The sequence below is a fragment of the Neoarius graeffei genome, chromosome 1 (genome assembly GCF_027579695.1).
Source record: "Neoarius graeffei isolate fNeoGra1 chromosome 1, fNeoGra1.pri, whole genome shotgun sequence".
Classification (NCBI taxonomy): domain Eukaryota; kingdom Metazoa; phylum Chordata; class Actinopteri; order Siluriformes; family Ariidae; genus Neoarius; species Neoarius graeffei.
The window spans coordinates 25,264,709-25,290,906 of record NC_083569.1 but is presented as its reverse complement, the minus strand read 5'-3'; the positions used below and the strand labels follow the sequence as shown (position 1 = coordinate 25,290,906).

Below are 26,198 nucleotides of genomic sequence, written 5' to 3'. Positions count from 1 at the left end.
GAGTTTGTTTATATTTACAAAATACAATTAAGTTGGTCAGTAAAATTATTGAAAATCTCTTCTTTGTCCTTTTGTCAGTTAAATAAAGGTTCACGTGAATTAACACATCACAGATATTTGTTTTAATTGCTTTTTGGAAAATATCTCAACTTTTCTGGAAATGGGGTTAGTATTAGTCCATATGGAGATTATAACTAGGGGGCGTGTCACTCTGTGTAATCATCTGACAAGGCTGTTCCTGATTCGCTGAGTGAATCTACAGCGCTGGGCTCATTCAGTTTGCTCAAAGCCTCATTTTATATCATTGTTTATTTTTCTTTTCTTCTTCTTTATGATGGTGCTGTTGTACTTGGCTTCACAAAAGTCCAAAATCGTAATCTTTAAAACATGTGTTAACCAAAATAAGACAATGTAGAAGCCAAAAAATGAAATATTATACTGATTTTTTTTCTTTGAAAGACAGGAGGGCTTAGTCCTGCTAGCCCACAAGCTGCCGCTGGTGATTATACAGTTGAAGATTAATGGGGAAAAAAATCTCGTCTTTCTCTAAATCTTCAACTGTCCAGTTTCAGTGAGTCTATTGCCATTGTATCCTCAGATTCCGGTTCTTGGCTGACAGGATTGGAACTTGATGTGGTCTTCTGCTGTTGTAGCTCATCCAACTTAATGTTAAATGTGTTGTCCATTTTGAGATGGTTTTCTGCTCACCATGATTGTAAAATTTGGTTATTTGAATTGTCAGAGTGTAACACTTTGGCAGCTTGTGTAATTTCTAACAGCTGGAATACAGATATCACATTTCTGTATATTGTATATATCAGATACTCACTGTGAATGTCTGAAATTCCTTGTGGTGTTTGCTATTCAGTGGGGCATAGTGGTGTTTTCTCTGTTTCAGATTAGGTCAGGAAAAAGTGCAGACATTCTCTTTTCATTTAATGTTTTGGTTTATGATTGTGCTGTTACTCACCTGAAAGCTTTTAGCATCAGCAGCTGTTTCATTTTCCAATATATAACCAGAAAAAAATATATATCTGGTGTTTGTTCTAATTAATGTCTATTATGACCCTGTAAATATTGTTGAAATCATGTACGTTGTTTGACATGTCACCTGATATCAACAGTAAATATGCTCTGAGTAATGTAAAAACCCTGCCCCAATATGGTGGTGTGACTAACTGCCTCCTAAAGACATTTTACAGGACCATGATACGTCATTAATTCTCTGTAGATACTGAAATACTGCATGAATGGAGGTAGATATAACATGTCTGCATAACTCTAAATAATTTACATTTAAGTCAGGTAATGTGGTTTCTTCACTGCTGTGGATTTTCATGCAGTGTTGGTTGTCCCTGTCTCTTTGTTTCTGTTTCCTTTGCAGCTGTGTGTAATCAAACCCAACCTCCTTGTGTGGAGGCCGCTGTGGTTTTATTTTACACAAGTCTCTGAAAGTGCTTCGAACATCCTTTACCAGATTTTAGTGTAACATAGATACAGTACATCCAATGAAATTTGGGCTCAAAAATATATTAAACAGACCTGCAAGAGACACACATAAAGAACACATTAAATCTCATAATGTATCTGAAGACTCAAACTGACATTGTCTTGCAAAAGTATTCATCTGCCTTCGTATTTGTCCTGTTTTGTCGCATTACAAGCTGGAATTAAAATGGATTTTGGGGGGTTAGTACCATTTGATTTACACAACATGCCTCCCACTTTAAAGGTGAAAATTGTTGTTTTATTGTGACACAAACAATAATTAAGATGAAAAAAACAAACATCTAGAGGAGAGGCACATGATCTGCTTTGGTTTCTATGTTAGATTGATAAATGACGTGATAATATTTAGAATTGTGATATTTAAATGACAATGGTTTTCACCCACCACATTTATCAATGCCCAATCATTCTTACACTGTGATTGGCAAGATGCAAACGTTTCATGAATCACATGTGAACCCTGTCATATAATGATTTCTGCATGTTGATCTGCGCTGGTTTCTACGTTAGATTGATAAATGAAATGCATGACGTCATCCTTGTTAGTATAGTGGACAGTATCTCCGCTTGTCAGGCGAAAGACCGGGGTTTGATTCTCTGATGAGGAGGCTTTAAAAATTTATTAATGTGGGCATTTCTAGTTATTAACCACACAGTTCAAAGACATGCATTTCGGGTAACATGGGCTGGTCTCGGGATGAAGTGCCCTGGAGCAACGTACTGAAAGGAGATACGCAGAACCATGGCCTTGCTTTTAAATGCCTTGAGACCTCAAGTATGGCATAGGAATAGTTCCTACTCATCACCTAGTGGCCAGTGTTAGTAATTACCGGTCATACACACTGCCTAGTGGCCAGTGTTAGTAATTACCGGTCATACACACCGCCCAGACTCTAAATTGACCGTAGGTGTGAATGTGGGTGTGAATGGTTGTCTGTGTCTATGTGTCAGCCCTGTGATGACCTGGTGACTTGTCCAGGGTGTACCCCGCCTTTCGCCCGTCGTCAGCTGGGATAGGCTCCAGCTTGCCTGCGACCCTGTAGAAGGATAAAGCGGCTAGAGATAATGTGAGATAATGTGATGAGACACACCGCCTAGTGGCCAGTGTTAGTAATTACCGGTCATACACACCGCCTAGTGGTCAGTGTTAGTAATTACCGATCATACACACCGCCTAGTGGACAGGGTTAGTAATTACCAGTCATACACACCACCTAGTGGCCAGTGTTAGTAATTATCAGTCAATGACTGATAATTACTAACACTGGCCACTGACAGTCATACACACTGCCTCGTGGCCAGTGTTAGTAATTACCAGTCATACACACCGCCTAGTGGCCAGTGTTAGTAATTACCAGTCATACACACCGCCTAGTGGCCAGTGTTAGTAATTACCAGTCATACACACCGCCTAGTGGCCAGTGTTAGTAATTACCAGTCATACATACCGCCTAGTGGCCAGTGTTAGTAATTACCAGTCATACACACCGCCTAGTGGCCAGTGTTAGTAATTACCAGTCATACACACCACATAGTGGTCAGTGTTAGTAATTACCAGTCATACACACCACCTAGTGGTCAGTGTTAGTAATTACCAGTCATACACACCACCTAGTGGTCAGTGTTAGTAATTACCAGTCATACACTCCGCCGAGTTTTTGTGTCAGCCCTGTGATGACCTGGTGACATGTCCAGGGTGTACCCCGCCTTTCGCCCGTAGTCAGCTGGGATAGGCTCCAGCTTGCCTGCGACCCTGTAGAACAGGATAAAGCGGCTACAGATAATGAGATGAGATGAGACACACCGCCTAGTGGTCAGTGTTAGTAATTACCGGTCATACACACCGCCTAGTGGTCAGTGTTAGTAATTACCAGTCATACACACCGCCTAGGCGGCACGGTGGTGTAGTGGTTAGCACTGTCGCCTCACAGCAAGAAGGTCCTGGGTTCGAGCCCCGGGGCCGGCGAGGGCCTTTCTGTGTGGAGTTTGCATGTTCTCCCCGTGTCCGCGTGGGTTTCCTCCGGGTGCTCCGGTTTCCCCCACAGTCCAAAGACATGCAGGTTAGGTTAACTGGTGACTCTAAATTGACCGTAGGTGTGAATGTGAGTGTGAATGGTTGTCTGTGTCTATGTGTCAGCCCTGTGATGACCTGGCGACTTGTCCAGGGTGTACCCCGCCTTTCGCCCGTAGTCAGCTGGGATAGGCTCCAGCTTGCCTGCGACCCTGTAGAAGGATAAAGCGGCTAGAGATAATGAGATGAGATGAGACACACCGCCTAGTGGTCAGTGTTAGTAATTACCAGTCATACACACCTCCTAGTGGTCAGTGTTAGTAATTACCAGTCATACACTCCGCCGAGTCTATGTGTCAGCCCTGTGATGACCTGGTGACTTGTCCAGGGTGTACCCCGCCTTTCGTCCATAGTCAGCTGGGATAGGCTCCAGCTTGCCTGCGACCCTGTAGAACAGGATAAAGCGGCTAGCGATAATGAGATGAGATGAGATGAGATGAGATGAGACACTCCGCCGAGTGGTCAGTGTTAGTAATTACCAGTCATACACACCGCCTAGTGGCCAGTGTTAGTAATTACCAGTCATACACACCGCCTAGTGGTCAGTGTTAGTAATTACCAGTCATACACACCACCTAGTGGTCAGTGTTAGTAATTACCACTCATACACTCCGCCGAGTCTATGTGTCAGCCCTGTGATGACCTGGTGACTTGTCCAGGGTGTACCCCGCCTTTCGCCCGTAGTCAGCTGGGATAGGCTCCAGCTTGCCTGCGACCCTGTAGAACAGGATAAAGCGGCCAGCGATAATGAGATGAGATGAGATGAGATGAGACACTCCGCCGAGTGGTCAGTGTTAGTAATTACCAGTCATACACACCGCCTAGTGGCCAGTGTTCACGGAGCTCTTGCACCTGCACAAGCGGAGCCCCATAGGCATAGAGTTAGGGTGGTTGTTATTTTAAGAATTTTGACTTTTCCATGTTTTACCCCCCTAGAAATATGGAGATGATCCATCTATGTGGGAAAATGTCAAATTTTATTAAATTGAACCTTGCTAACCCCCCTGTACATACTGGTACCCTCTAAAAGTTTCCATTCTTACAATATGGCAAAATACATTACAGTGCTGTTTGATATTAGAATGCTGCTTTTTTTTAATGTGTTTTAAAGTTATTGATGAATGCGAACCTCTTCAGGTATGCCACTAGGTACGACTACAACATTTTCAGTGCAGATGATCATTATTTTAAGGTAATAAGCTTGGTGGTAAGTAACCTTACATTCAAGTAAATTAAACATATGGTAATTCTGCTCTTTTTCAGCAAGTTTTAAAGTTATTGATGAATGTCACACTCTTCAGTAATACCTCAAATATGAGCTATTTTTAAGCACAGAGGATCATTACTTAAGGTTACTAATTTAGTTTTAAGAACCAGTATGCACAAATGATTCATATCTGAATTACATCTCCCAATGTATAAATAGTCATTATTTGTATTCTTGCAGGTAAATAATGGTTTCCGTCGCAACAAGGTCAAAAGCTAAGAAGATACTAGGTGTAGTAGAGTACATAGAGCAGGCTGAATTCCCTTCTGGGATGCTTCCAACAGGGAAAGACATCATTCAGAATATGCTCTATCTGCTGCGGCCGAAGCGTGCTGGTCAAGCACAGAGATCCAGGGATGCTGCTGCTCAGTTGCTGGCAGAACTCGTTCAAGAGCACGGGTTATTTTGTAACTTATACACCATCCACACCAGACATAAAGAAGCATATCTTGAAACTTTATGGAGAATTTGTTACTCTGATTCAAACCTGTAAACAGAGACAAAATGAGGGTTTCTAACAACTCTTTTTGTGAGAAATACCGGTAAATGTTATTACTTGTATTTTTGATGTTATATTTAAGAGTTATTTCCATTAAGGAATGCTTATATTAGTGAAAAAGGCAGTTTATGACTATTTGGAGGGGTTATTAACTTCAGAGGGTATGTACAGGGGGGATAGCATTTTTCTGTTGGCCAAATATTGGTATTTCCATACCAGTAGCGGCTGGCTTTTGTAAAAGTGAGGGAGGAAGGAATGCTTGGTTGAAGGTCACGGGCCCCAATGCGACCGCACCTGCTGGACCGGCTATAGTTACACGCACGGGTTGAGTTGATAATAGTTGAAAAACCTATCATTTTAACGGGGTGTGTACACTTTTTATAGCTGCTGTACACATTACTTTCAGGTGTTCAACACATCTTTCTCTTTCAAAATTCTCTCAAAATCTTCCGTATTTAATGAAGCAAACCTGGCGGCCATGTTTGTAGCTCAGCCCATGGAAGGGTTTTGCAAGCAAAACATTCACCACGTCCTCTGTTTCCATTACTTTATTCATAGAATATTTATAACATAGTCAATCCACTTCCACCTCGCCGTTCTCACTCTGACTGCCGAAGTGCCCAAGTCACCGGATCTAGAAGTTAAGTTTGATAAGATAACCCCTCCCCCCAGGCAGCTAAGGCCTCTACTTATTGGTTCATTGCGCAACTAGGGCTGCAGCCTATTGGTTGATATTTTGTAGCACTTGTCAGATCTCTTAGCTAGTCCCACCCTCTTAGAGGAGGATTTTCCTCCTCTCTCTCATTGAAGTCTATGTTAACCACGAGCCGCCAGTGCCGGAGACTGTTTGAATCGGAGTGAATGGGAGCCGAAGGGAGGAAGATCCTCCGTGCAGTAATTTCTAATAGCGAGCGATAGGGGGTGCTAATGTAATTTCACCCAGAGAAACAAATATAATGTACATGTCGTATTTGGCAGTAAAATAGTAATATTCAAGGACAGCAATTCATTAAATTGGTCAAGACAATTTCAACTTTTTATTCTTAGAATTTTTAAGGAGGATCTTCCTCCCTCTCCTCACTGGAGAAGCCACCTGTGTTCCATACTTAGACAGATCATCTCCATATTTTGGAGGGGGTAGAAAAAATTTTTTGGTCTAATCCCCCTCAATAGAGAGTGGATACATAAAGAGACCCATTGATTTGTTTTCTGATTTCTTGCCATGATGCATTTCATTGTACCTCTTACCTTTAACTGACAAGCATAATTTTATCATTTAAATAAGTGTATGCTTATTTACATATATGATTTTCTTTCAGCTCACCAGCAAAGTTACTTTCTCTTTTGGATGAAACGAAGCCCAAAGATTCCAGCCTGCAGAAATTGTCTAAAAATACAGCCAGATGGACGATCACTGGAGTTCATTCTGTCTCAACATACTATATTATGTGCATTATTCATTTTGATAACCATGTAATAAGGACCTGAGACCTTCGTGCAAAACGTGCACACTTCTAAAAAAAAATGTTCATCTTTTAGGAACAAACTATAACTCTAGAAAACTCTTTAATGGTCTTTCTAGTTTCATAACACAATTTCTTAATATTAGTATGTTGATAATACCGATGCTGAGTGTTTTAAATATTTCCTCAATTTCACTTTTTTTTTAACAAAACCTCGATCATCTTTTCAAAGTCAAAGCTCGAATCCCCGGAGCTCCATGCGGTGCATTCGGACGAGGAGTCTGTTGCTGGGAGGTTCTAATGCCACTGGAGTTTTACTGTATCCCAGGGTTTCGTACCAGGCAGCGGATTCATTGTATTATATTTAGTTTTCAATTTTTCCAATATGATTTTTTTGTATTCTTGTCTCAGCAATGGTGAAATCGAATTTGTAAATAAAATCACTGCCCTGACTCTACTCATCAGGCCAGAGCTATTCTCCTGCTGTGTATGTTTTGAACAACATAAAGGTAAAGAAATAAAACAAGAGAGGCTGGCTATGATATAAGAAAATTCTACAATCCAGAAACAGATGGGCTCGTTGCTCTCTGGAACCATGCCTGAGTTTCCGTTGTTTGTTTATTTTCAAGTGAGAGACTGCCATGAAGCAGACTTTTGTTCTGGGGGAGTGTGTTCTGACTCCCATTTGCATGAATACCAGGTGGTAAGCATCAAGGGTTTTGCCCCTAAAACAACCCAATCTCGTCACATAGAGTCCCTGGCATGCTTCTCACACTTTTGGGGCATGCCTCAGGAAGCATTTGTTGCTTCATTGTTCAATGAGAGCAGTTGGGTGGAAGGTGGTGGAAAGTGCCTTTTCAGGACAGCAGCTTGCTTTTCACCAGCAGCTTTAAGAATACAAGCAGGTAAGCATCATATTTTCAGTTTGTAAAAGCTGTCTAAGCTGACTTTGCACTCGAGCGAGAGTTAGAATTTCATAGTGGATGGTGGGAATATGACAAGCCTGTTGAAAAATGTGAGTTGGAGATTCTGAGGTCAGTCGGCAATTCAAGAAATAAAGCCAAGCAAACTGAAAGGAATCTGTGATAGCTCACCTTCGGAGCTCATCAGAGGAGCATATCAGCAGAAAAGTAGTGTGCAGTTAGTTGATTTGGTCATTGCCAAGGTTGTGGGTTTAATCCAAATAGTGGCTGTTTTCACAGATGTGCTGCTTTGAATGTGGCAAAAGAAATTTGATCTTGACTTGGCTGAAAGTGCAGATGATTCGGCTGGTTTGCAAGATGACAAGAATGTTTTTCTCTGTAAAATGCAAGTAAGGTGGCAGCTTTGGAGAATGTGGGCATCAGTCACACCACCTCTTACATGCTAAGCAAGCACTCTACCACTTGAGGTAATTCCCCTGCTGTGCTTGAGGGTTTGTCCAACTAACTACCGCAAGCCCCCCAAACTGCCCTTCCTGGACTGCTCGTTACTCTCTGGAACCATGCCTGAGTTTCTGTTGGTTGGTTGTTTATTTTCAAGTGAGCGACTGCCCAGAAGCGGACAAAGGAGCAGTGTTCGGCTAGCGTTATCCAGCGGGGATGCGTTCTTCTATCTCCGTCCTGATGTCAGTTACGTCCTGTTTACTGATGTTCTGGATGGTGTGCTGATACCACGCCGAAATGCAGTTTTGCATCTTAAGGTGCTGAAACGGATGCCTTGATGTTTCCCGACATAATTTAGCATGCTTACGAGTAAGGTTGAGATTCCCTTTGCCATACGATGGGTGAATACTGGTCATTGCAGTCCATTCCAGGGTTTCATTTTCCAACCCAGGCTTTTTTTAGCAGCCCTGCCCACAGACGGTTGTACATCCAGTGAATCAACGAGGCTAGGCCGTAGACTCGTTCACGTCCAACCTGAGGATTTTGCCTCCCTGAAGCGTATGCGTTTTGAAACGAAGTGCACCGAAGCATCTCCTGATAATTTGTCCACGCTGTCCCGAGGCCCCGTGTGCAGTCGTGGCCACCTGGTGAAAGCGATGTCCTCGACGTCCACTCGACGTCGTGAAAACGGGTGAAAACTGGTCATTGCAGTCCATTCTAGGGTTTCATTTTACAAGACTGGCTTTATTTAGCAGCACTGCCCACAGACGGTTGTACATCCAGTGAATCAACTAGGCTAGGCTGTAGGCTCGTTCACGTCCAACCTGAGGATTTTGCCTCCCTGAAGCGTATGCGTTTTGAAACAAAGTGCACCGAAGCATCTCCTGATAATTTGCCCACGCTGTCCCGAGGCCCCGTGTGCAGTCGTGGCCACCTGGTGAAAGCGATGTCCTCGACGTCCACTCGACATCTCCCACGCTGCTTTGAGTATGCTGCTGACGCCATCTGAAATTGGGTTTGTTGAAAGGCAGCCAAAGCCTTGTTCTGTGGCGGCTTTTACCCGAGCTTGTCTGGCAGAAGACGGAGCGGGTCCAAATCCAGGAATCTGCCCGAAACGGAAAGGGCTCCTCTCCCGGACAGGTCGAGTCAAAGCACTGTCTTAAAAAGTGTGCAGAGGTTGCTTGGAAAAGCACCGCCCAGAGTATTGCAATAGGTGGCCAAGCGCATGGCCCAAGTGTGAGGTCGACATGAGACCTCAGCATGTTCCACGCCGGATTCTGATGAGGCATTGTGAGTCAGGGTGGCTGAGTGGTCTAAGGTGCTGTGTTTAAGTTGCAGTTTCCTCAGGAGGTGTGGGTTTGAATCCCACTTCTGACATTTGTTGCAGCGGTTTGCTGGTGGGCCTTGTGGCCCATGCTTGGTGCAAACAGCCTGCGTGGGGGGGGTGTTTTGCCATCGCGCGGGCGAAGTAGAGGTCTTTGCCCAAAAAAAGCGGTGGGGGTGTTTTTTTTTTTTGTCGCTCACGAATTTGGGCACCTCCCGTAGTCAGCACTACGTGGTCAGCACAAGACTTGCGTGTGGTCAACGATGCGTCTCTCTTTGGTGTGTGCCCGAGCGGACTAAGGAGCAGTGTTCGGCTAGCGGTATCCAGCGGGGATGCGTTCTTCTATCTCCGTCCTGATGTCAGTTACGTCCTGTTTACTGATGTTCCGGATGGTGTGCTGATACCACACCGAAATGCAGTTTTGCATCTTAAGGTGCTGAAACGGATGCCTTGATGTTTCCCTACGTAATTTAGCATGCTTACGAGTAAGTTTGAGATTCCCTTTGCCATACGATGGGTGAAAACTGGTCATTGCAGTCCATTCTAGGGTTTCATTTTACAAGACTGGCTTTATTTAGCAGCGCTGCCCACAGACGGTTGTACATCCAGTGAATCAACGAGGCTAGGCCGTAGGCTCGTTCACGTCCAACCTGAGGATTTTGCCTCCCTGAAGCGTATGCGTTTTGAAACAAAATGCACCAAAGTCTCTGCAACAGACGGTTGTACATCCAGTGAATCAACGAGGCTAGGCCGTAGGCTAGTTCACGTCCAACCTGAGGATTTTGCCTCCCTGAAGCGTATGCGTTTTGAAACAAAATGCACCGAAGCATCTCCTGATAATTTGTCCACGCTGTCCCGAGGCCCCGTGTGCAGTCGTGGCCACCTGGTGAAAGCGATGTCCTCGACGTCCACTCGACGTCTCCCACGCTGCTTTGAGTATGCTGCTGACGCCATCTGAAATTGGGTTTGTTGAAAGGCAGCCGGAGCCTTGTTCCGTGGCGGCTTTGACCCGAGCTTGTCTGGCAAAAGAGGGAGCGGTTCCAAGTCCAGGTATCTGTCCTAAACGGAAAGGGCTTCTCTCCCGGACGGGTCGAGTCAAAGCACCGTCGTAAAACGTTTGCCGGAAAGCCCGTGTTTTCTGCAAACTTGTAAAAGCACTGCCCAGAGTATTGCAATAGTGAGCCAAGCGCATGGCCCACGCGCGAGAGCAGCATGAGACCTCAGCATGTTCTACGCCGGATTCGGGCTAGGTGTGGCAAGTCAGGGTGGCCGAGCGGTCTAAGGCGCTGCGTTCAAGTTGCAGTCTCCTCTGGAGGCGTGGGTTTGAATCCCACTTCTGACATTTGCTGCAGCGGGTTGTTGATGGCCTCGTGGCCCGTGCTTGGTGCAAACAGCCTGTGTGGGGGGTGTTTTGCCATCGCGTGGGCAAAATGGAAGTCTCTGCCCAAAAAAAGCGGTGTTCTTTTTTTTTGTCGTTCACGAATTTGGGCACCTCCCGTAGTCATGGCCGCAGACTTGAAATCCGTTGGGGTTTCCCCGCGCAGGTTCGAACCCTGCTGTCTACGTGCGGTGTGAAACTTGAAGCGCGTCGAGTGCTACCCGTGACGGTCTGGCTGGCGGTGGATCGGTTTCGCCAGAGCCCCTGTGCTCTCGGAGTGAAACAGGATGGCGATCTTCTTTTGATCACCGCCCATAGGTATTTGAGCAGTGACCCAAGTGCATTGCCGACTCACGTGGTCAGCACAAGACTTGCGTGTGGTCAACGATGCGTCTCTCTTTGGTGTGTGCCCGAGCGGACTAAGGAGCAGTGTTCGGCTAGCGGTATCCAGCGGGGATGCGTTCTTCTATCTCCGTCCTGATGTCAGTTACGTCCTGTTTACTGATGTTCCGGATGGTGTGCTGATACCACACCGAAATGCAGTTTTGCATCTTAAGGTGCTGAAACGGATGCCTTGATGTTTCCCTACGTAATTTAGCATGCTTACGAGTAAGTTTGAGATTCCCTTTGCCATACGATGGGTGAAAACTGGTCATTGCAGTCCATTCTAGGGTTTCATTTTATAAGACTGGCTTTATTTAGCAGCGCTGCCCACAGACGGTTGTACATCCAGTGAATCAACGAGGCTAGGCCGTAGGCTCGTTCACGTCCAACCTGAGGATTTTGCCTCCCTGAAGCGTATGCGTTTTGAAACAAAATGCACCGAAGTCTCTGCAACAGACGGTTGTACATCCAGTGAATCAACGAGGCTAGGCCGTAGGCTAGTTCACGTCCAACCTGAGGATTTTGCCTCCCTGAAGCGTATGCGTTTTGAAACAAAATGCACCGAAGCATCTCCTGATAATTTGTCCACGCTGTCCCGAGGCCCCGTGTGCAGTCGTGGCCACCTGGTGAAAGCGATGTCCTCGACGTCCACTCGACGTCTCCCATGCTGCTTTGAGTATGCTGCTGACGCCATCTGAAATTGGGTTTGTTGAAAGGCAGCCGGAGCCTTGTTCCGTGGCGGCTTTGACCCGAGCTTGTCTGGCAAAAGAGGGAGCGGTTCCAAGTCCAGGTATCTGTCCTAAACGGAAAGGGCTTCTCTCCCGGACGGGTCGAGTCAAAGCACCGTCGTAAAACGTTTGCCGGAAAGCCCGTGTTTTCTGCAAACTTGTAAAAGCACTGCCCAGAGTATTGCAATAGTGAGCCAAGCGCATGGCCCACGCGCGAGAGCAGCATGAGACCTCAGCATGTTCTACGCCGGATTCGGGCTAGGTGTGGCAAGTCAGGGTGGCCGAGCGGTCTAAGGCGCTGCGTTCAAGTTGCAGTCTCCTCTGGAGGCGTGGGTTCGAATCCCACTTTTGACATTTGCTGCAGCGGGTTGTTGATGGCCTCGTGGCCCGTGCTTGGTGCAAACAGCCTGTGTGGGGGGGTGTTTTGCCATCGCGTGGGCAAAATGGAAGTCTCTGCCCAAAAAAAGCGGTGTTCTTTTTTTTTGTCGTTCACGAATTTGGGCACCTCCCGTAGTCATGGCCGCAGACTTGAAATCCGTTGGGGTTTCCCTGCGCAGGTTCGAACCCTGCTGTCTACGTGCGGTGTGAAACTTGAAGCGCGTCGAGTGCTACCCGTGACGGTCTGGCTGGCGGTGGATCGGTTTCGCCAGAGCCCCTGTGCTCTCGGAGTGAAACAGGATGGCGATCTTCTTTTGATCACCGCCCATAGGTATTTGAGCAGTGACCCAAGTGCATTGCCGACTCACGTGGTCAGCACAAGACTTGCGTGTGGTCAACGATGCGTCTCTCTTTGGTGTGTGCCCGAGCGGACTAAGGAGCAGTGTTCGGCTAGCGGTATCCAGCGGGGATGCGTTCTTCTATCTCCGTCCTGATGTCAGTTACGTCCTGTTTACTGATGTTCCGGATGGTGTGCTGATACCACACCGAAATGCAGTTTTGCATCTTAAGGTGCTGAAACGGATGCCTTGATGTTTCCCTACGTAATTTAGCATGCTTACGAGTAAGTTTGAGATTCCCTTTGCCATACGATGGGTGAAAACTGGTCATTGCAGTCCATTCTAGGGTTTCATTTTACAAGACTGGCTTTATTTAGCAGCGCTGCCCACAGACGGTTGTACATCCAGTGAATCAACGAGGCTAGGCCGTAGGCTCGTTCACGTCCAACCTGAGGATTTTGCCTCCCTGAAGCGTATGCGTTTTGAAACAAAATGCACCAAAGTCTCTGCAACAGACGGTTGTACATCCAGTGAATCAACGAGGCTAGGCCGTAGGCTAGTTCACGTCCAACCTGAGGATTTTGCCTCCCTGAAGCGTATGCGTTTTGAAACAAAATGCACCGAAGCATCTCCTGATAATTTGTCCACGCTGTCCCGAGGCCCCGTGTGCAGTCGTGGCCACCTGGTGAAAGCGATGTCCTCGACGTCCACTCGACGTCTCCCACGCTGCTTTGAGTATGCTGCTGACGCCATCTGAAATTGGGTTTGTTGAAAGGCAGCCGGAGCCTTGTTCCGTGGCGGCTTTGACCCGAGCTTGTCTGGCAAAAGAGGGAGCGGTTCCAAGTCCAGGTATCTGTCCTAAACGGAAAGGGCTTCTCTCCCGGACGGGTCGAGTCAAAGCACCGTCGTAAAACGTTTGCCGGAAAGCCCGTGTTTTCTGCAAACTTGTAAAAGCACTGCCCAGAGTATTGCAATAGTGAGCCAAGCGCATGGCCCACGCGCGAGAGCAGCATGAGACCTCAGCATGTTCTACGCCGGATTCCGGCTAGGTGTGGCAAGTCAGGGTGGCCGAGCGGTCTAAGGCGCTGCGTTCAAGTTGCAGTCTCCTCTGGAGGCGTGGGTTCGAATCCCACTTCTGACATTTGCTGCAGCGGGTTGTTGATGGGCCTCGTGGCCCGTCCTTGGTGCAAACAGCCTGTGTGGGGGGGCGTTTTGCCATCGCGTGGGCAAAATGGAAGTCTCTGCCCAAAAAAAGCGGTGTTCTTTTTTTTTGTCGTTCACGAATTTGGGCACCTCCCGTAGTCATGGCCGCAGACTTGAAATCCGTTGGGGTTTCCCCGCGCAGGTTCGAACCCTGCTGTCTACGTGCGGTGTGAAACTTGAAGCGCGTCGAGTGCTACCCGTGACGGTCTGGCTGGCGGTGGATCGGTTTCGCCAGAGCCCCTGTGCTCTCGGAGTGAAACAGGATGGCGATCTTCTTTTGATCACCGCCCATAGGTATTTGAGCAGTGACCCAAGTGCATTGCCGACTCACGTGGTCAGCACAAGACTTGCGTGTGGTCAACGATGCGTCTCTCTTTGGTGTGTGCCCGAGCGGACTAAGGAGCAGTGTTCGGCTAGCGGTATCCAGCGGGGATGCGTTCTTCTATCTCCGTCCTGATGTCAGTTACGTCCTGTTTACTGATGTTCCGGATGGTGTGCTGATACCACACCGAAATGCAGTTTTGCATCTTAAGGTGCTGAAACGGATGCCTTGATGTTTCCCTACGTAATTTAGCATGCTTACGAGTAAGTTTGAGATTCCCTTTGCCATACGATGGGTGAAAACTGGTCATTGCAGTCCATTCTAGGGTTTCATTTTATAAGACTGGCTTTATTTAGCAGCGCTGCCCACAGACGGTTGTACATCCAGTGAATCAACGAGGCTAGGCCGTAGGCTCGTTCACGTCCAACCTGAGGATTTTGCCTCCCTGAAGCGTATGCGTTTTGAAACAAAATGCACCGAAGTCTCTGCAACAGACGGTTGTACATCCAGTGAATCAACGAGGCTAGGCCGTAGGCTAGTTCACGTCCAACCTGAGGATTTTGCCTCCCTGAAGCGTATGCGTTTTGAAACAAAATGCACCGAAGCATCTCCTGATAATTTGTCCACACTGTCCCGAGGCCCCGTGTGCAGTCGTGGCCACCTGGTGAAAGCGATGTCCTCGACGTCCATTCGACGTCTCCCACGCTGCTTTGAGTATGCTGCTGACGCCATCTGAAATTGGGTTTGTTGAAAGGCAGCCGGAGCCTTGTTCCGTGGCGGCTTTGACCCGAGCTTGTCTGGCAAAAGAGGGAGCGGTTCCAAGTCCAGGTATCTGTCCTAAACGGAAAGGGCTTCTCTCCCGGACGGGTCGAGTCAAAGCACCGTCGTAAAACGTTTGCCGGAAAGCCCGTGTTTTCTGCAAACTTGTAAAAGCACTGCCCAGAGTATTGCAATAGTGAGCCAAGCGCATGGCCCACCCGCGAGAGCAGCATGAGACCTCAGCATGTTCTACGCCGGATTCGGGCTAGGTGTGGCAAGTCAGGGTGGCCGAGCGGTCTAAGGCGCTGCGTTCAAGTTGCAGTCTCCTCTGGAGGCGTGGGTTCGAATCCCACTTCTGACATTTGCTGCAGCGGGTTGTTGATGGCCTCGTGGCCCGTGCTTGGTGCAAACAGCCTGTGTGGGGGAGTGTTTTGCCATCGCGTGGGCAAAATGGAAGTCTCTGCCCAAAAAAAGCGGTGTTCTTTTTTTTTGTCGTTCACGAATTTGGGCACCTCCCGTAGTCATGGCCGCAGACTTGAAATCCGTTGGGGTTTCCCCACGCAGGTTCGAACCCTGCTGTCTACGTGCGGTGTGAAACTTGAAACGCGTCGAGTGCTACCCGTGACGGTCTGGCTGGCGGTGGATCGGTTTCGCCAGAGCCCCTGTGCTCTCGGAGTGAAACAGGATGGCGATCTTCTTTTGATCACCGCCCATAGGTATTTGAGCAGTGACCCAAGTGCATTGCCGACTCACGTGGTCAGCACAAGACTTGCGTGTGGTCAACGATGCGTCTCTCTTTGGTGTGTGCCCGAGCGGACTAAGGAGCAGTGTTCGGCTAGCGGTATCCAGCGGGGATGCGTTCTTCTATCTCCGTCCTGATGTCAGTTACGTCCTGTTTACTGATGTTCCGGATGGTGTGCTGATACCACACCGAAATGCAGTTTTGCATCTTAAGGTGCTGAAACGGATGCCTTGATGTTTCCCTACGTAATTTAGCATGCTTACGAGTAAGTTTGAGATTCCCTTTGCCATACGATGGGTGAAAACTGGTCATTGCAGTCCATTCTAGGGTTTCATTTTACAAGACTGGCTTTATTTAGCAGCGCTGCCCACAGACGGTTGTACATCCAGTGAATCAACGAGGCTAGGCCGTAGGCTCGTTCACGTCCAACCTGAGGATTTTGCCTCCCTGAAGCGTATGCGTTTTGAAACAAAATGCACCAAAGTCTCTGCAACAGACGGTTGTACATCCAGTGAATCAACGAGGCTAGGCCGTAGGCTAGTTCACGTCCAACCTGAGGATTTTGCCTCCCTGAAGCGTATGCGTTTTGAAACAAAATGCACCGAAGCATCTCCTGATAATTTGTCCACGCTGTCCCGAGGCCCCGTGTGCAGTCGTGGCCACCTGGTGAAAGCGATGTCCTCGACGTCCACTCGACGTCTCCCACGCTGCTTTGAGTATGCTGCTGACGCCATCTGAAATTGGGTTTGTTGAAAGGCAGCCGGAGCCTTGTTCCATGGCGGCTTTGACCCGAGCTTGTCTGGCAAAAGAGGGAGCGGTTCCAAGTCCAGGTATCTGTCCTAAACGGAAAGGGCTTCTCTCCCGGACGGGTCGAGTCAAAGCACCGTCGTAAAACGTTTGCCGGAAAGCCCGTGTTTTCTGCAAACTTGTAAAAGCACTGCCCAGAGTATTGCAATAGTGAGCCAAGCGCATGGCCCACGCGCGAGAGCAGCATGAGACCTCAGCATGTTCTACGCCGGATTCGGGCTAGGTGTGGCAAGTCAGGGTGGCCGAGCGGTCTAAGGCGCTGCGTTCAAGTTGCAGTCTCCTCTGGAGGCGTGGGTTCGAATCCCACTTCTGACATTTGCTGCAGCGGGTTGTTGATGGCCTCGTGGCCCGTGCTTGGTGCAAACAGCCTGTGTGGGGGGGGTGTTTTGCCATCGCGTGGGCAAAATGGAAGTCTCTGCCCAAAAAAAGCGGTGTTCTTTTTTTTTGTCGTTCACGAATTTGGGCACCTCCCGTAGTCATGGCCGCAGACTTGAAATCCGTTGGGGTTTCCCCGCGCAGGTTCGAACCCTGCTGTCTACGTGCGGTGTGAAACTTGAAGCGCGTCGAGTGCTACCCGTGACGGTCTGGCTGGCGGTGGATCGGTTTCGCCAGAGCCCCTGTGCTCTCGGAGTGAAACAGGATGGCGATCTTCTTTTGATCACCGCCCATAGGTATTTGAGCAGTGACCCAAGTGCATTGCCGACTCACGTGGTCAGCACAAGACTTGCGTGTGGTCAACGATGCGTCTCTCTTTGGTGTGTGCCCGAGCGGACTAAGGAGCAGTGTTCGGCTAGCGGTATCCAGCGGGGATGCGTTCTTCTATCTCCGTCCTGATGTCAGTTACGTCCTGTTTACTGATGTTCCGGATGGTGTGCTGATACCACACCGAAATGCAGTTTTGCATCTTAAGGTGCTGAAACGGATGCCTTGATGTTTCCCTACGTAATTTAGCATGCTTACGAGTAAGTTTGAGATTCCCTTTGCCATACGATGGGTGAAAACTGGTCATTGCAGTCCATTCTAGGGTTTCATTTTATAAGACTGGCTTTATTTAGCAGCGCTGCCCACAGACGGTTGTACATCCAGTGAATCAACGAGGCTAGGCCGTAGGCTCGTTCACGTCCAACCTGAGGATTTTGCCTCCCTGAAGCGTATGCGTTTTGAAACAAAATGCACCGAAGTCTCTGCAACAGACGGTTGTACATCCAGTGAATCAACGAGGCTAGGCCGTAGGCTAGTTCACGTCCAACCTGAGGATTTTGCCTCCCTGAAGCGTATGCGTTTTGAAACAAAATGCACCGAAGCATCTCCTGATAATTTGTCCACGCTGTCCCGAGGCCCCGTGTGCAGTCGTGGCCACCTGGTGAAAGCGATGTCCTCGACGTCCACTCGACGTCTCCCACGCTGCTTTGAGTATGCTGCTGACGCCATCTGAAATTGGGTTTGTTGAAAGGCAGCCGGAGCCTTGTTCCGTGGCGGCTTTGACCCGAGCTTGTCTGGCAAAAGAGGGAGCGGTTCCAAGTCCAGGTATCTGTCCTAAACGGAAAGGGCTTCTCTCCCGGACGGGTCGAGTCAAAGCACCGTCGTAAAATGTTTGCCGGAAAGCCCGTGTTTTCTGCAAACTTGTAAAAGCACTGCCCAGAGTATTGCAATAGTGAGCCAAGCGCATGGCCCACGCGCGAGAGCAGCATGAGACCTCAGCATGTTCTACGCCGGATTCAGGCTAGGTGTGGCAAGTCAGGGTGGCCGAGCGGTCTAAGGCGCTGCGTTCAAGTTGCAGTCTCCTCTGGAGGCGTGGGTTCGAATCCCACTTCTGACATTTGCTGCAGCGGGTTGTTGATGGCCTCGTGGCCCGTGCTTGGTGCAAACAGCCTGTGTGGGGGGGTGTTTTGCCATCGCGTGGGCAAAATGGAAGTCTCTGCCCAAAAAAAGCGGTGTTCTTTTTTTTTGTCGTTCACGAATTTGGGCACCTCCCGTAGTCATGGCCGCAGACTTGAAATCCGTTGTTGAAAGAACGCTGCTGTCTACGTGCGGTGTGAAACTTGAAGCGCGTCGAGTGCTACCCGTGACGGTCTGGCTGGCGGTGGATCGGTTTCGCCAGAGCCCCTGTGCTCTCGGAGTGAAACAGGATGGCGATCTTCTTTTGATCACCGCCCATAGGTATTTGAGCAGTGACCCAAGTGCATTGCCAACTCACGTGGTCAGCACAAGACTTGCGTGTGGTCAACGATGCGTCTCTCTTTGGTGTGTGCCCGAGCGGACTAAGGAGCAGTGTTCGGCTAGCGGTATCCAGCGGGGATGCGTTCTTCTATCTCCGTCCTGATGTCAGTTACGTCCTGTTTACTGATGTTCCGGATGGTGTGCTGATACCACACCGAAATGCAGTTTTGCATCTTAAGGTGCTGAAACGGATGCCTTGATGTTTCCCTACGTAATTTAGCATGCTTACGAGTAAGTTTGAGATTCCCTTTGCCATATGATGGGTGAAAACTGGTCATTGCAGTCCATTCTAGGGTTTCATTTTACAAGACTGGCTTTATTTAGCAGCGCTGCCCACAGACGGTTGTACATCCAGTGAATCAACGAGGCTAGGCCGTAGGCTCGTTCACGTCCAACCTGAGGATTTTGCCTCCCTGAAGCGTATGCGTTTTGAAACAAAATGCACCGAAGTCTCTGCAACAGACGGTTGTACATCCAGTGAATCAACGAGGCTAGGCCGTAGGCTAGTTCACGTCCAACCTGAGGATTTTGCCTCCCTGAAGCGTATGCGTTTTGAAACAAAATGCACCGAAGCATCTCCTGATAATTTGTCCACGCTGTCCCGAGGCCCCGTGTGCAGTCGTGGCCACCTGGTGAAAGCGATGTCCTCGACGTCCACTCGACGTCTCCCACGCTGCTTTGAGTATGCTGCTGACGCCATCTGAAATTGGGTTTGTTGAAAGGCAGCCGGAGCCTTGTTCCGTGGCGGCTTTGACCCGAGCTTGTCTGGCAAAAGAGGGAGCGGTTCCAAGTCCAGGTATCTGTCCTAAACGGAGAGGGCTTCTCTCCCGGACGGGTCGAGTCAAAGCACCGTCGTAAAACGTTTGCCGGAAAGCCCGTGTTTTCTGCAAACTTGTAAAAGCACTGCCCAGAGTATTGCAATAGTGAGCCAAGCGCATGGCCCACGCGCGAGAGCAGCATGAGACCTCAGCATGTTCTACGCCGGATTCGGGCTAGGTGTGGCAAGTCAGGGTGGCCGAGCGGTCTAAGGCGCTGCGTTCAAGTTGCAGTCTCCTCTGGAGGCGTGGGTTCGAATCCCACTTCTGACATTTGCTGCAGCGGGTTGTTGATGGGCCTCGTGGCCCGTGCTTGGTGCAAACAGCCTGTGGGGGGGGTTGTTTTGCCATCGCGTGGGCAAAATGGAAGTCTCTGCCCAAAAAAAGCGGTGTTCTTTTTTTTTTTTTCGTTCACGAATTTGGGCACCTCCCGTAGTCATGGCCGCAGACTTGAAATCCGTTGGAGTTTCCCCGCGCAGGTTCGAACCCTGCTGTCTACATGCGGTGTGAAACTTGAAGCGCGTCGAGTGCTACCCGTGACGGTCTGGCTGGTGGTGGATCGGTTTCGCCAGAGCCCCTGTGCTCTCGGAGTGAAACAGGATGGCGATCTTCTTTTGATCACCGCCCATAGGTATTTGAGCAGTGACCCAAGTGCATTGCCAACTCACGTGGTCAGCACAAGACTTGCGTGTGGTCAACGATGCGTCTCTCTTTGGTGTGTGCCCGAGCGGACTAAGGAGCAGTGTTCGGCTAGCGGTATCCAGCGGGGATGCGTTCTTCTATCTCCGTCCTGATGTCAGTTACGTCCTGTTTACTGATGTTCCGGATGGTGTGCTGATACCACACCGAAATGCAGTTTTGCATCTTAAGGTGCTGAAATGGATGCCTTGATGTTTCCCTACGTAATTTAGCATGCTTACGAGTAAGTTTGAGATTCCCTTTGCCATACGATGGGTGAAAACTGGTCATTGCAGTCCATTCTAGGGTTTCATTTTACAAGACTGGCTTTATTTAGCAGCGCTGCCCACAGACGGTTGTACATCCAGTGAATCAACGAGGCTAGGCCGTAGGCTCGTTCACGTCCAACCTGAGGATTTTGCCTCCCTGAAGCGTATGCGTTTTGAAACAAAATGCACCGAAGTCTCTGCAACAGACGGTTGTACATCCAGTGAATCAACGAGGCTAGGCCGTAGGCTAGTTCACGTCCAACCTGAGGATTTTGCCTCCCTGAAGCGTATGCGTTTTGAAACAAAATGCACCGAAGCATCTCCTGATAATTTGTCCACGCTGTCCCGAGGCCCCGTGTGCAGTCGTGGCCACCTGGTGAAAGCGATGTCCTCGACGTCCACTCGACGTCTCCCACGCTGCTTTGAGTATGCTGCTGACGCCATCTGAAATTGGGTTTGTTGAAAGGCAGCCGGAGCCTTGTTCCGTGGCGGCTTTGACCCGAGCTTGTCTGGCAAAAGAGGGAGCGGTTCCAAGTCCAGGTATCTGTCCTAAACGGAGAGGGCTTCTCTCCCGGACGGGTCGAGTCAAAGCACCGTCGTAAAACGTTTGCCGGAAAGCCGGTGTTTTCTGCAAACTTGTAAAAGCACTGCCCAGAGTATTGCAATAGTGAGCCAAGCGCATGGCCCACGCGCGAGAGCAGCATGAGACCTCAGCATGTTCTACGCCGGATTCGGGCTAGGTGTGGCAAGTCAGGGTGGCCGAGCGGTCTAAGGCGCTGCGTTCAAGTTGCAGTCTCCTCTGGAGGCGTGGGTTCGAATCCCACTTCTGACATTTGCTGCAGCGGGTTGTTGATGGGCCTCGTGGCCCGTGCTTGGTGCAAACAGCCTGTGGGGGGTGTTGTTTTGCCATCGCGTGGGCAAAATGGAAGTCTCTGCCCAAAAAAAGCGGTGTTCTTTTTTTTTTTTTCGTTCACGAATTTGGGCACCTCCCGTAGTCATGGCCGCAGACTTGAAATCCGTTGGAGTTTCCCCGCGCAGGTTCGAACCCTGCTGTCTACGTGCGGTGTGAAACTTGAAGCGCGTCGAGTGCTACCCGTGACGGTCTGGCTGGCGGTGGATCGGTTTCGCCAGAGCCCCTGTGCTCTCGGAGTGAAACAGGATGGCGATCTTCTTTTGATCACCGCCCATAGGTATTTGAGCAGTGACCCAAGTGCATTGCCAACTCACGTGGTCAGCACAAGACTTGCGTGTGGTCAACGATGCGTCTCTCTTTGGTGTGTGCCCGAGCGGACTAAGGAGCAGTGTTCGGCTAGCGGTATCCAGCGGGGATGCGTTCTTCTATCTCCGTCCTGATGTCAGTTACGTCCTGTTTACTGATGTTCCGGATGGTGTGCTGATACCACACCGAAATGCAGTTTTGCATCTTAAGGTGCTGAAACGGATGCCTTGATGTTTCCCTACGTAATTTAGCATGCTTACGAGTAAGTTTGAGATTCCCTTTGCCATACGATGGGTGAAAACTGGTCATTGCAGTCCATTCTAGGGTTTCATTTTACAAGACTGGCTTTATTTAGCAGCGCTGCCCACAGACGGTTGTACATCCAGTGAATCAACGAGGCTAGGCCGTAGGCTCGTTCACGTCCAACCTGAGGATTTTGCCTCCCTGAAGCGTATGCGTTTTGAAACAAAATGCACCGAAGTCTCTGCAACAGACGGTTGTACATCCAGTGAATCAACGAGGCTAGGCCGTAGGCTAGTTCACGTCCAACCTGAGGATTTTGCCTCCCTGAAGCGTATGCGTTTTGAAACAAAATGCACCGAAGCATCTCCTGATAATTTGTCCACGCTGTCCCGAGGCCCCGTGTGCAGTCGTGGCCACCTGGTGAAAGCGATGTCCTCGACGTCCACTCGACGTCTCCCACGCTGCTTTGAGTATGCTGCTGACGCCATCTGAAATTGGGTTTGTTGAAAGGCAGCCGGAGCCTTGTTCCGTGGCGGCTTTGACCCGAGCTTGTCTGGCAAAAGAGGGAGCGGTTCCAAGTCCAGGTATCTGTCCTAAACGGAGAGGGCTTCTCTCCCGGACGGGTCGAGTCAAAGCACCGTCGTAAAACGTTTGCCGGAAAGCCCGTGTTTTCTGCAAACTTGTAAAAGCACTGCCCAGAGTATTGCAATAGTGAGCCAAGCGCATGGCCCACGCGCGAGAGCAGCATGAGACCTCAGCATGTTCTACGCCGGATTCGGGCTAGGTGTGGCAAGTCAGGGTGGCCGAGCGGTCTAAGGCGCTGCGTTCAAGTTGCAGTCTCCTCTGGAGGCGTGGGTTCGAATCCCACTTCTGACATTTGCTGCAGCGGGTTGTTGATGGGCCTCGTGGCCCGTGCTTGGTGCAAACAGCCTGTGGGGGGGGTTGTTTTGCCATCGCGTGGGCAAAATGGAAGTCTCTGCCCAAAATAAGCGGTGTTCTTTTTTTTTTTTTCGTTCACGAATTTGGGCACCTCCCGTAGTCATGGCCGCAGACTTGAAATCCGTTGGAGTTTCCCCGCGCAGGTTCGAACCCTGCTGTCTACATGCGGTGTGAAACTTGAAGCGCGTCGAGTGCTACCCGTGACGGTCTGGCTGGTGGTGGATCGGTTTCGCCAGAGCCCCTGTGCTCTCGGAGTGAAACAGGATGGCGATCTTCTTTTGATCACCGCCCATAGGTATTTGAGCAGTGACCCAAGTGCATTGCCAACTCACGTGGTCAGCACAAGACTTGCGTGTGGTCAACGATGCGTCTCTCTTTGGTGTGTGCCCGAGCGGACTAAGGAGCAGTGTTCGGCTAGCGGTATCCAGCGGGGATGCGTTCTTCTATCTCCGTCCTGATGTCAGTTACGTCCTGTTTACTGATGTTCCGGATGGTGTGCTGATACCACACCGAAATGCAGTTTTGCATCTTAAGGTGCTGAAACGGATGCCTTGATGTTTCCCTACGTAATTTAGCATGCTTACGAGTAAGTTTGAGATTCCCTTTGCCATACGATGGGTGAAAACTGGTCATTGCAGTCCATTCTAGGGTTTCATTTTACAAGACTGGCTTTATTTAGCAGCGCTGCCCACAGACGGTTGTACATCCAGTGAATCAACGAGGCTAGGCCGTAGGCTCGTTCACGTCCAACCTGAGGATTTTGCCTCCCTGAAGCGTATGCGTTTTGAAACAAAATGCACCGAAGTCTCTGCAACAGACGGTTGTACATCCAGTGAATCAACGAGGCTAGGCCGTAGGCTAGTTCACGTCCAACCTGAGGATTTTGCCTCCCTGAAGCGTATGCGTTTTGAAACAAAATGCACCGAAGCATCTCCTGATAATTTGTCCACGCTGTCCCGAGGCCCCGTGTGCAGTCGTGGCCACCTGGTGAAAGCGATGTCCTCGACGTCCACTCGACGTCTCCCACGCTGCTTTGAGTATGCTGCTGACGCCATCTGAAATTGGGTTTGTTGAAAGGCAGCCGGAGCCTTGTTCCGTGGCGGCTTTGACCCGAGCTTGTCTGGCAAAAGAGGGAGCGGTTCCAAGTCCAGGTATCTGTCCTAAACGGAGAGGGCTTCTCTCCCGGACGGGTCGAGTCAAAGCACCGTCGTAAAACGTTTGCCGGAAAGCCCGTGTTTTCTGCAAACTTGTAAAAGCACTGCCCAGAGTATTGCAATAGTGAGCCAAGCGCATGGCCCACGCGCGAGAGCAGCATGAGACCTCAGCATGTTCTACGCCGGATTCGGGCTAGGTGTGGCAAGTCAGGGTGGCCGAGCGGTCTAAGGCGCTGCGTTCAAGTTGCAGTCTCCTCTGGAGGCGTGGGTTCGAATCCCACTTCTGACATTTGCTGCAGCGGGTTGTTGATGGGCCTCGTGGCCCGTGCTTGGTGCAAACAGCCTGTGGGGGGGGTTGTTTTGCCATCGCGTGGGCAAAATGGAAGTCTCTGCCCAAAATAAGCGGTGTTCTTTTTTTTTTTTTCGTTCACGAATTTGGGCACCTCCCGTAGTCATGGCCGCAGACTTGAAATCCGTTGGAGTTTCCCCGCGCAGGTTCGAACCCTGCTGTCTACATGCGGTGTGAAACTTGAAGCGCGTCGAGTGCTACCCGTGACGGTCTGGCTGGTGGTGGATCGGTTTCGCCAGAGCCCCTGTGCTCTCGGAGTGAAACAGGATGGCGATCTTCTTTTGATCACCGCCCATAGGTATTTGAGCAGTGACCCAAGTGCATTGCCAACTCACGTGGTCAGCACAAGACTTGCGTGTGGTCAACGATGCGTCTCTCTTTGGTGTGTGCCCGAGCGGACTAAGGAGCAGTGTTCGGCTAGCGGTATCCAGCGGGGATGCGTTCTTCTATCTCCGTCCTGATGTCAGTTACGTCCTGTTTACTGATGTTCCGGATGGTGTGCTGATACCACACCGAAATGCAGTTTTGCATCTTAAGGTGCTGAAACGGATGCCTTGATGTTTCCCTACGTAATTTAGCATGCTTACGAGTAAGTTTGAGATTCCCTTTGCCATACGATGGGTGAAAACTGGTCATTGCAGTCCATTCTAGGGTTTCATTTTACAAGACTGGCTTTATTTAGCAGCGCTGCCCACAGACGGTTGTACATCCAGTGAATCAACGAGGCTAGGCCGTAGGCTCGTTCACGTCCAACCTGAGGATTTTGCCTCCCTGAAGCGTATGCGTTTTGAAACAAAATGCACCGAAGTCTCTGCAACAGACGGTTGTACATCCAGTGAATCAACGAGGCTAGGCCGTAGGCTAGTTCACGTCCAACCTGAGGATTTTGCCTCCCTGAAGCGTATGCGTTTTGAAACAAAATGCACCGAAGCATCTCCTGATAATTTGTCCACGCTGTCCCGAGGCCCCGTGTGCAGTCGTGGCCACCTGGTGAAAGCGATGTCCTCGACGTCCACTCGACGTCTCCCACGCTGCTTTGAGTATGCTGCTGACGCCATCTGAAATTGGGTTTGTTGAAAGGCAGCCGGAGCCTTGTTCCGTGGCGGCTTTGACCCGAGCTTGTCTGGCAAAAGAGGGAGCGGTTCCAAGTCCAGGTATCTGTCCTAAACGGAGAGGGCTTCTCTCCCGGACGGGTCGAGTCAAAGCACCGTCGTAAAACGTTTGCCGGAAAGCCGGTGTTTTCTGCAAACTTGTAAAAGCACTGCCCAGAGTATTGCAATAGTGAGCCAAGCGCATGGCCCACGCGCGAGAGCAGCATGAGACCTCAGCATGTTCTACGCCGGATTCGGGCTAGGTGTGGCAAGTCAGGGTGGCCGAGCGGTCTAAGGCGCTGCGTTCAAGTTGCAGTCTCCTCTGGAGGCGTGGGTTCGAATCCCACTTCTGACATTTGCTGCAGCGGGTTGTTGATGGGCCTCGTGGCCCGTGCTTGGTGCAAACAGCCTGTGTGGGGGGGTGTTTTGACATCGCGTGGGCAAAATGGAAGTCTCTGCCCAAAAAAAGCGGTGTTCTTTTTTTTTTTTTCGTTCACGAATTTGGGCACCTCCCGTAGTCATGGCCGCAGACTTGAAATCCGTTGGGGTTTCCCCGCGCAGGTTCGAACCCTGCTGTCTACGTGCGGTGTGAAACTTGAAGCGCGTCGAGTGCTACCCGTGACGGTCTGGCTGGCGGTGGATCGGTTTCGCCAGAGCCCCTGTGCTCTCGGAGTGAAACAGGATG

At 49.7% G+C, this 26,198-nt stretch overlaps 11 non-coding genes across 11 annotated transcripts; all 11 read left to right on the top strand.

Moving 5' to 3' along the window:
• The first annotated feature begins 10,756 nt into the window (after nucleotides 1–10,756).
• trnal-caa (transfer RNA leucine (anticodon CAA)) lies at nucleotides 10,757–10,839 on the top strand. Its single transcript has one exon. It is a non-coding gene; the product is annotated as a tRNA-Leu (tRNA).
• Nucleotides 10,840–12,258: 1,419 nt separating this feature from the next.
• On the top strand, nucleotides 12,259–12,341 carry trnal-caa (transfer RNA leucine (anticodon CAA)). The gene has a single exon. It is a non-coding gene; the product is annotated as a tRNA-Leu (tRNA).
• A 1,420-nt stretch (nucleotides 12,342–13,761) lies between these two features.
• On the top strand, nucleotides 13,762–13,844 carry trnal-caa (transfer RNA leucine (anticodon CAA)). Its single transcript has one exon. It is a non-coding gene; the product is annotated as a tRNA-Leu (tRNA).
• A 1,421-nt stretch (nucleotides 13,845–15,265) lies between these two features.
• trnal-caa (transfer RNA leucine (anticodon CAA)) lies at nucleotides 15,266–15,348 on the top strand. Its single transcript has one exon. It is a non-coding gene; the product is annotated as a tRNA-Leu (tRNA).
• Nucleotides 15,349–16,768: 1,420 nt separating this feature from the next.
• trnal-caa (transfer RNA leucine (anticodon CAA)) lies at nucleotides 16,769–16,851 on the top strand. The gene has a single exon. It is a non-coding gene; the product is annotated as a tRNA-Leu (tRNA).
• A 1,421-nt stretch (nucleotides 16,852–18,272) lies between these two features.
• On the top strand, nucleotides 18,273–18,355 carry trnal-caa (transfer RNA leucine (anticodon CAA)). Its single transcript has one exon. It is a non-coding gene; the product is annotated as a tRNA-Leu (tRNA).
• A 1,406-nt stretch (nucleotides 18,356–19,761) lies between these two features.
• trnal-caa (transfer RNA leucine (anticodon CAA)) lies at nucleotides 19,762–19,844 on the top strand. Its single transcript has one exon. It is a non-coding gene; the product is annotated as a tRNA-Leu (tRNA).
• A 1,423-nt stretch (nucleotides 19,845–21,267) lies between these two features.
• trnal-caa (transfer RNA leucine (anticodon CAA)) lies at nucleotides 21,268–21,350 on the top strand. Its single transcript has one exon. It is a non-coding gene; the product is annotated as a tRNA-Leu (tRNA).
• A 1,423-nt stretch (nucleotides 21,351–22,773) lies between these two features.
• trnal-caa (transfer RNA leucine (anticodon CAA)) lies at nucleotides 22,774–22,856 on the top strand. The gene has a single exon. It is a non-coding gene; the product is annotated as a tRNA-Leu (tRNA).
• Nucleotides 22,857–24,279: 1,423 nt separating this feature from the next.
• trnal-caa (transfer RNA leucine (anticodon CAA)) lies at nucleotides 24,280–24,362 on the top strand. The gene has a single exon. It is a non-coding gene; the product is annotated as a tRNA-Leu (tRNA).
• Nucleotides 24,363–25,785: 1,423 nt separating this feature from the next.
• On the top strand, nucleotides 25,786–25,868 carry trnal-caa (transfer RNA leucine (anticodon CAA)). The gene has a single exon. It is a non-coding gene; the product is annotated as a tRNA-Leu (tRNA).
• Nucleotides 25,869–26,198: the final 330 nt, after the last annotated feature.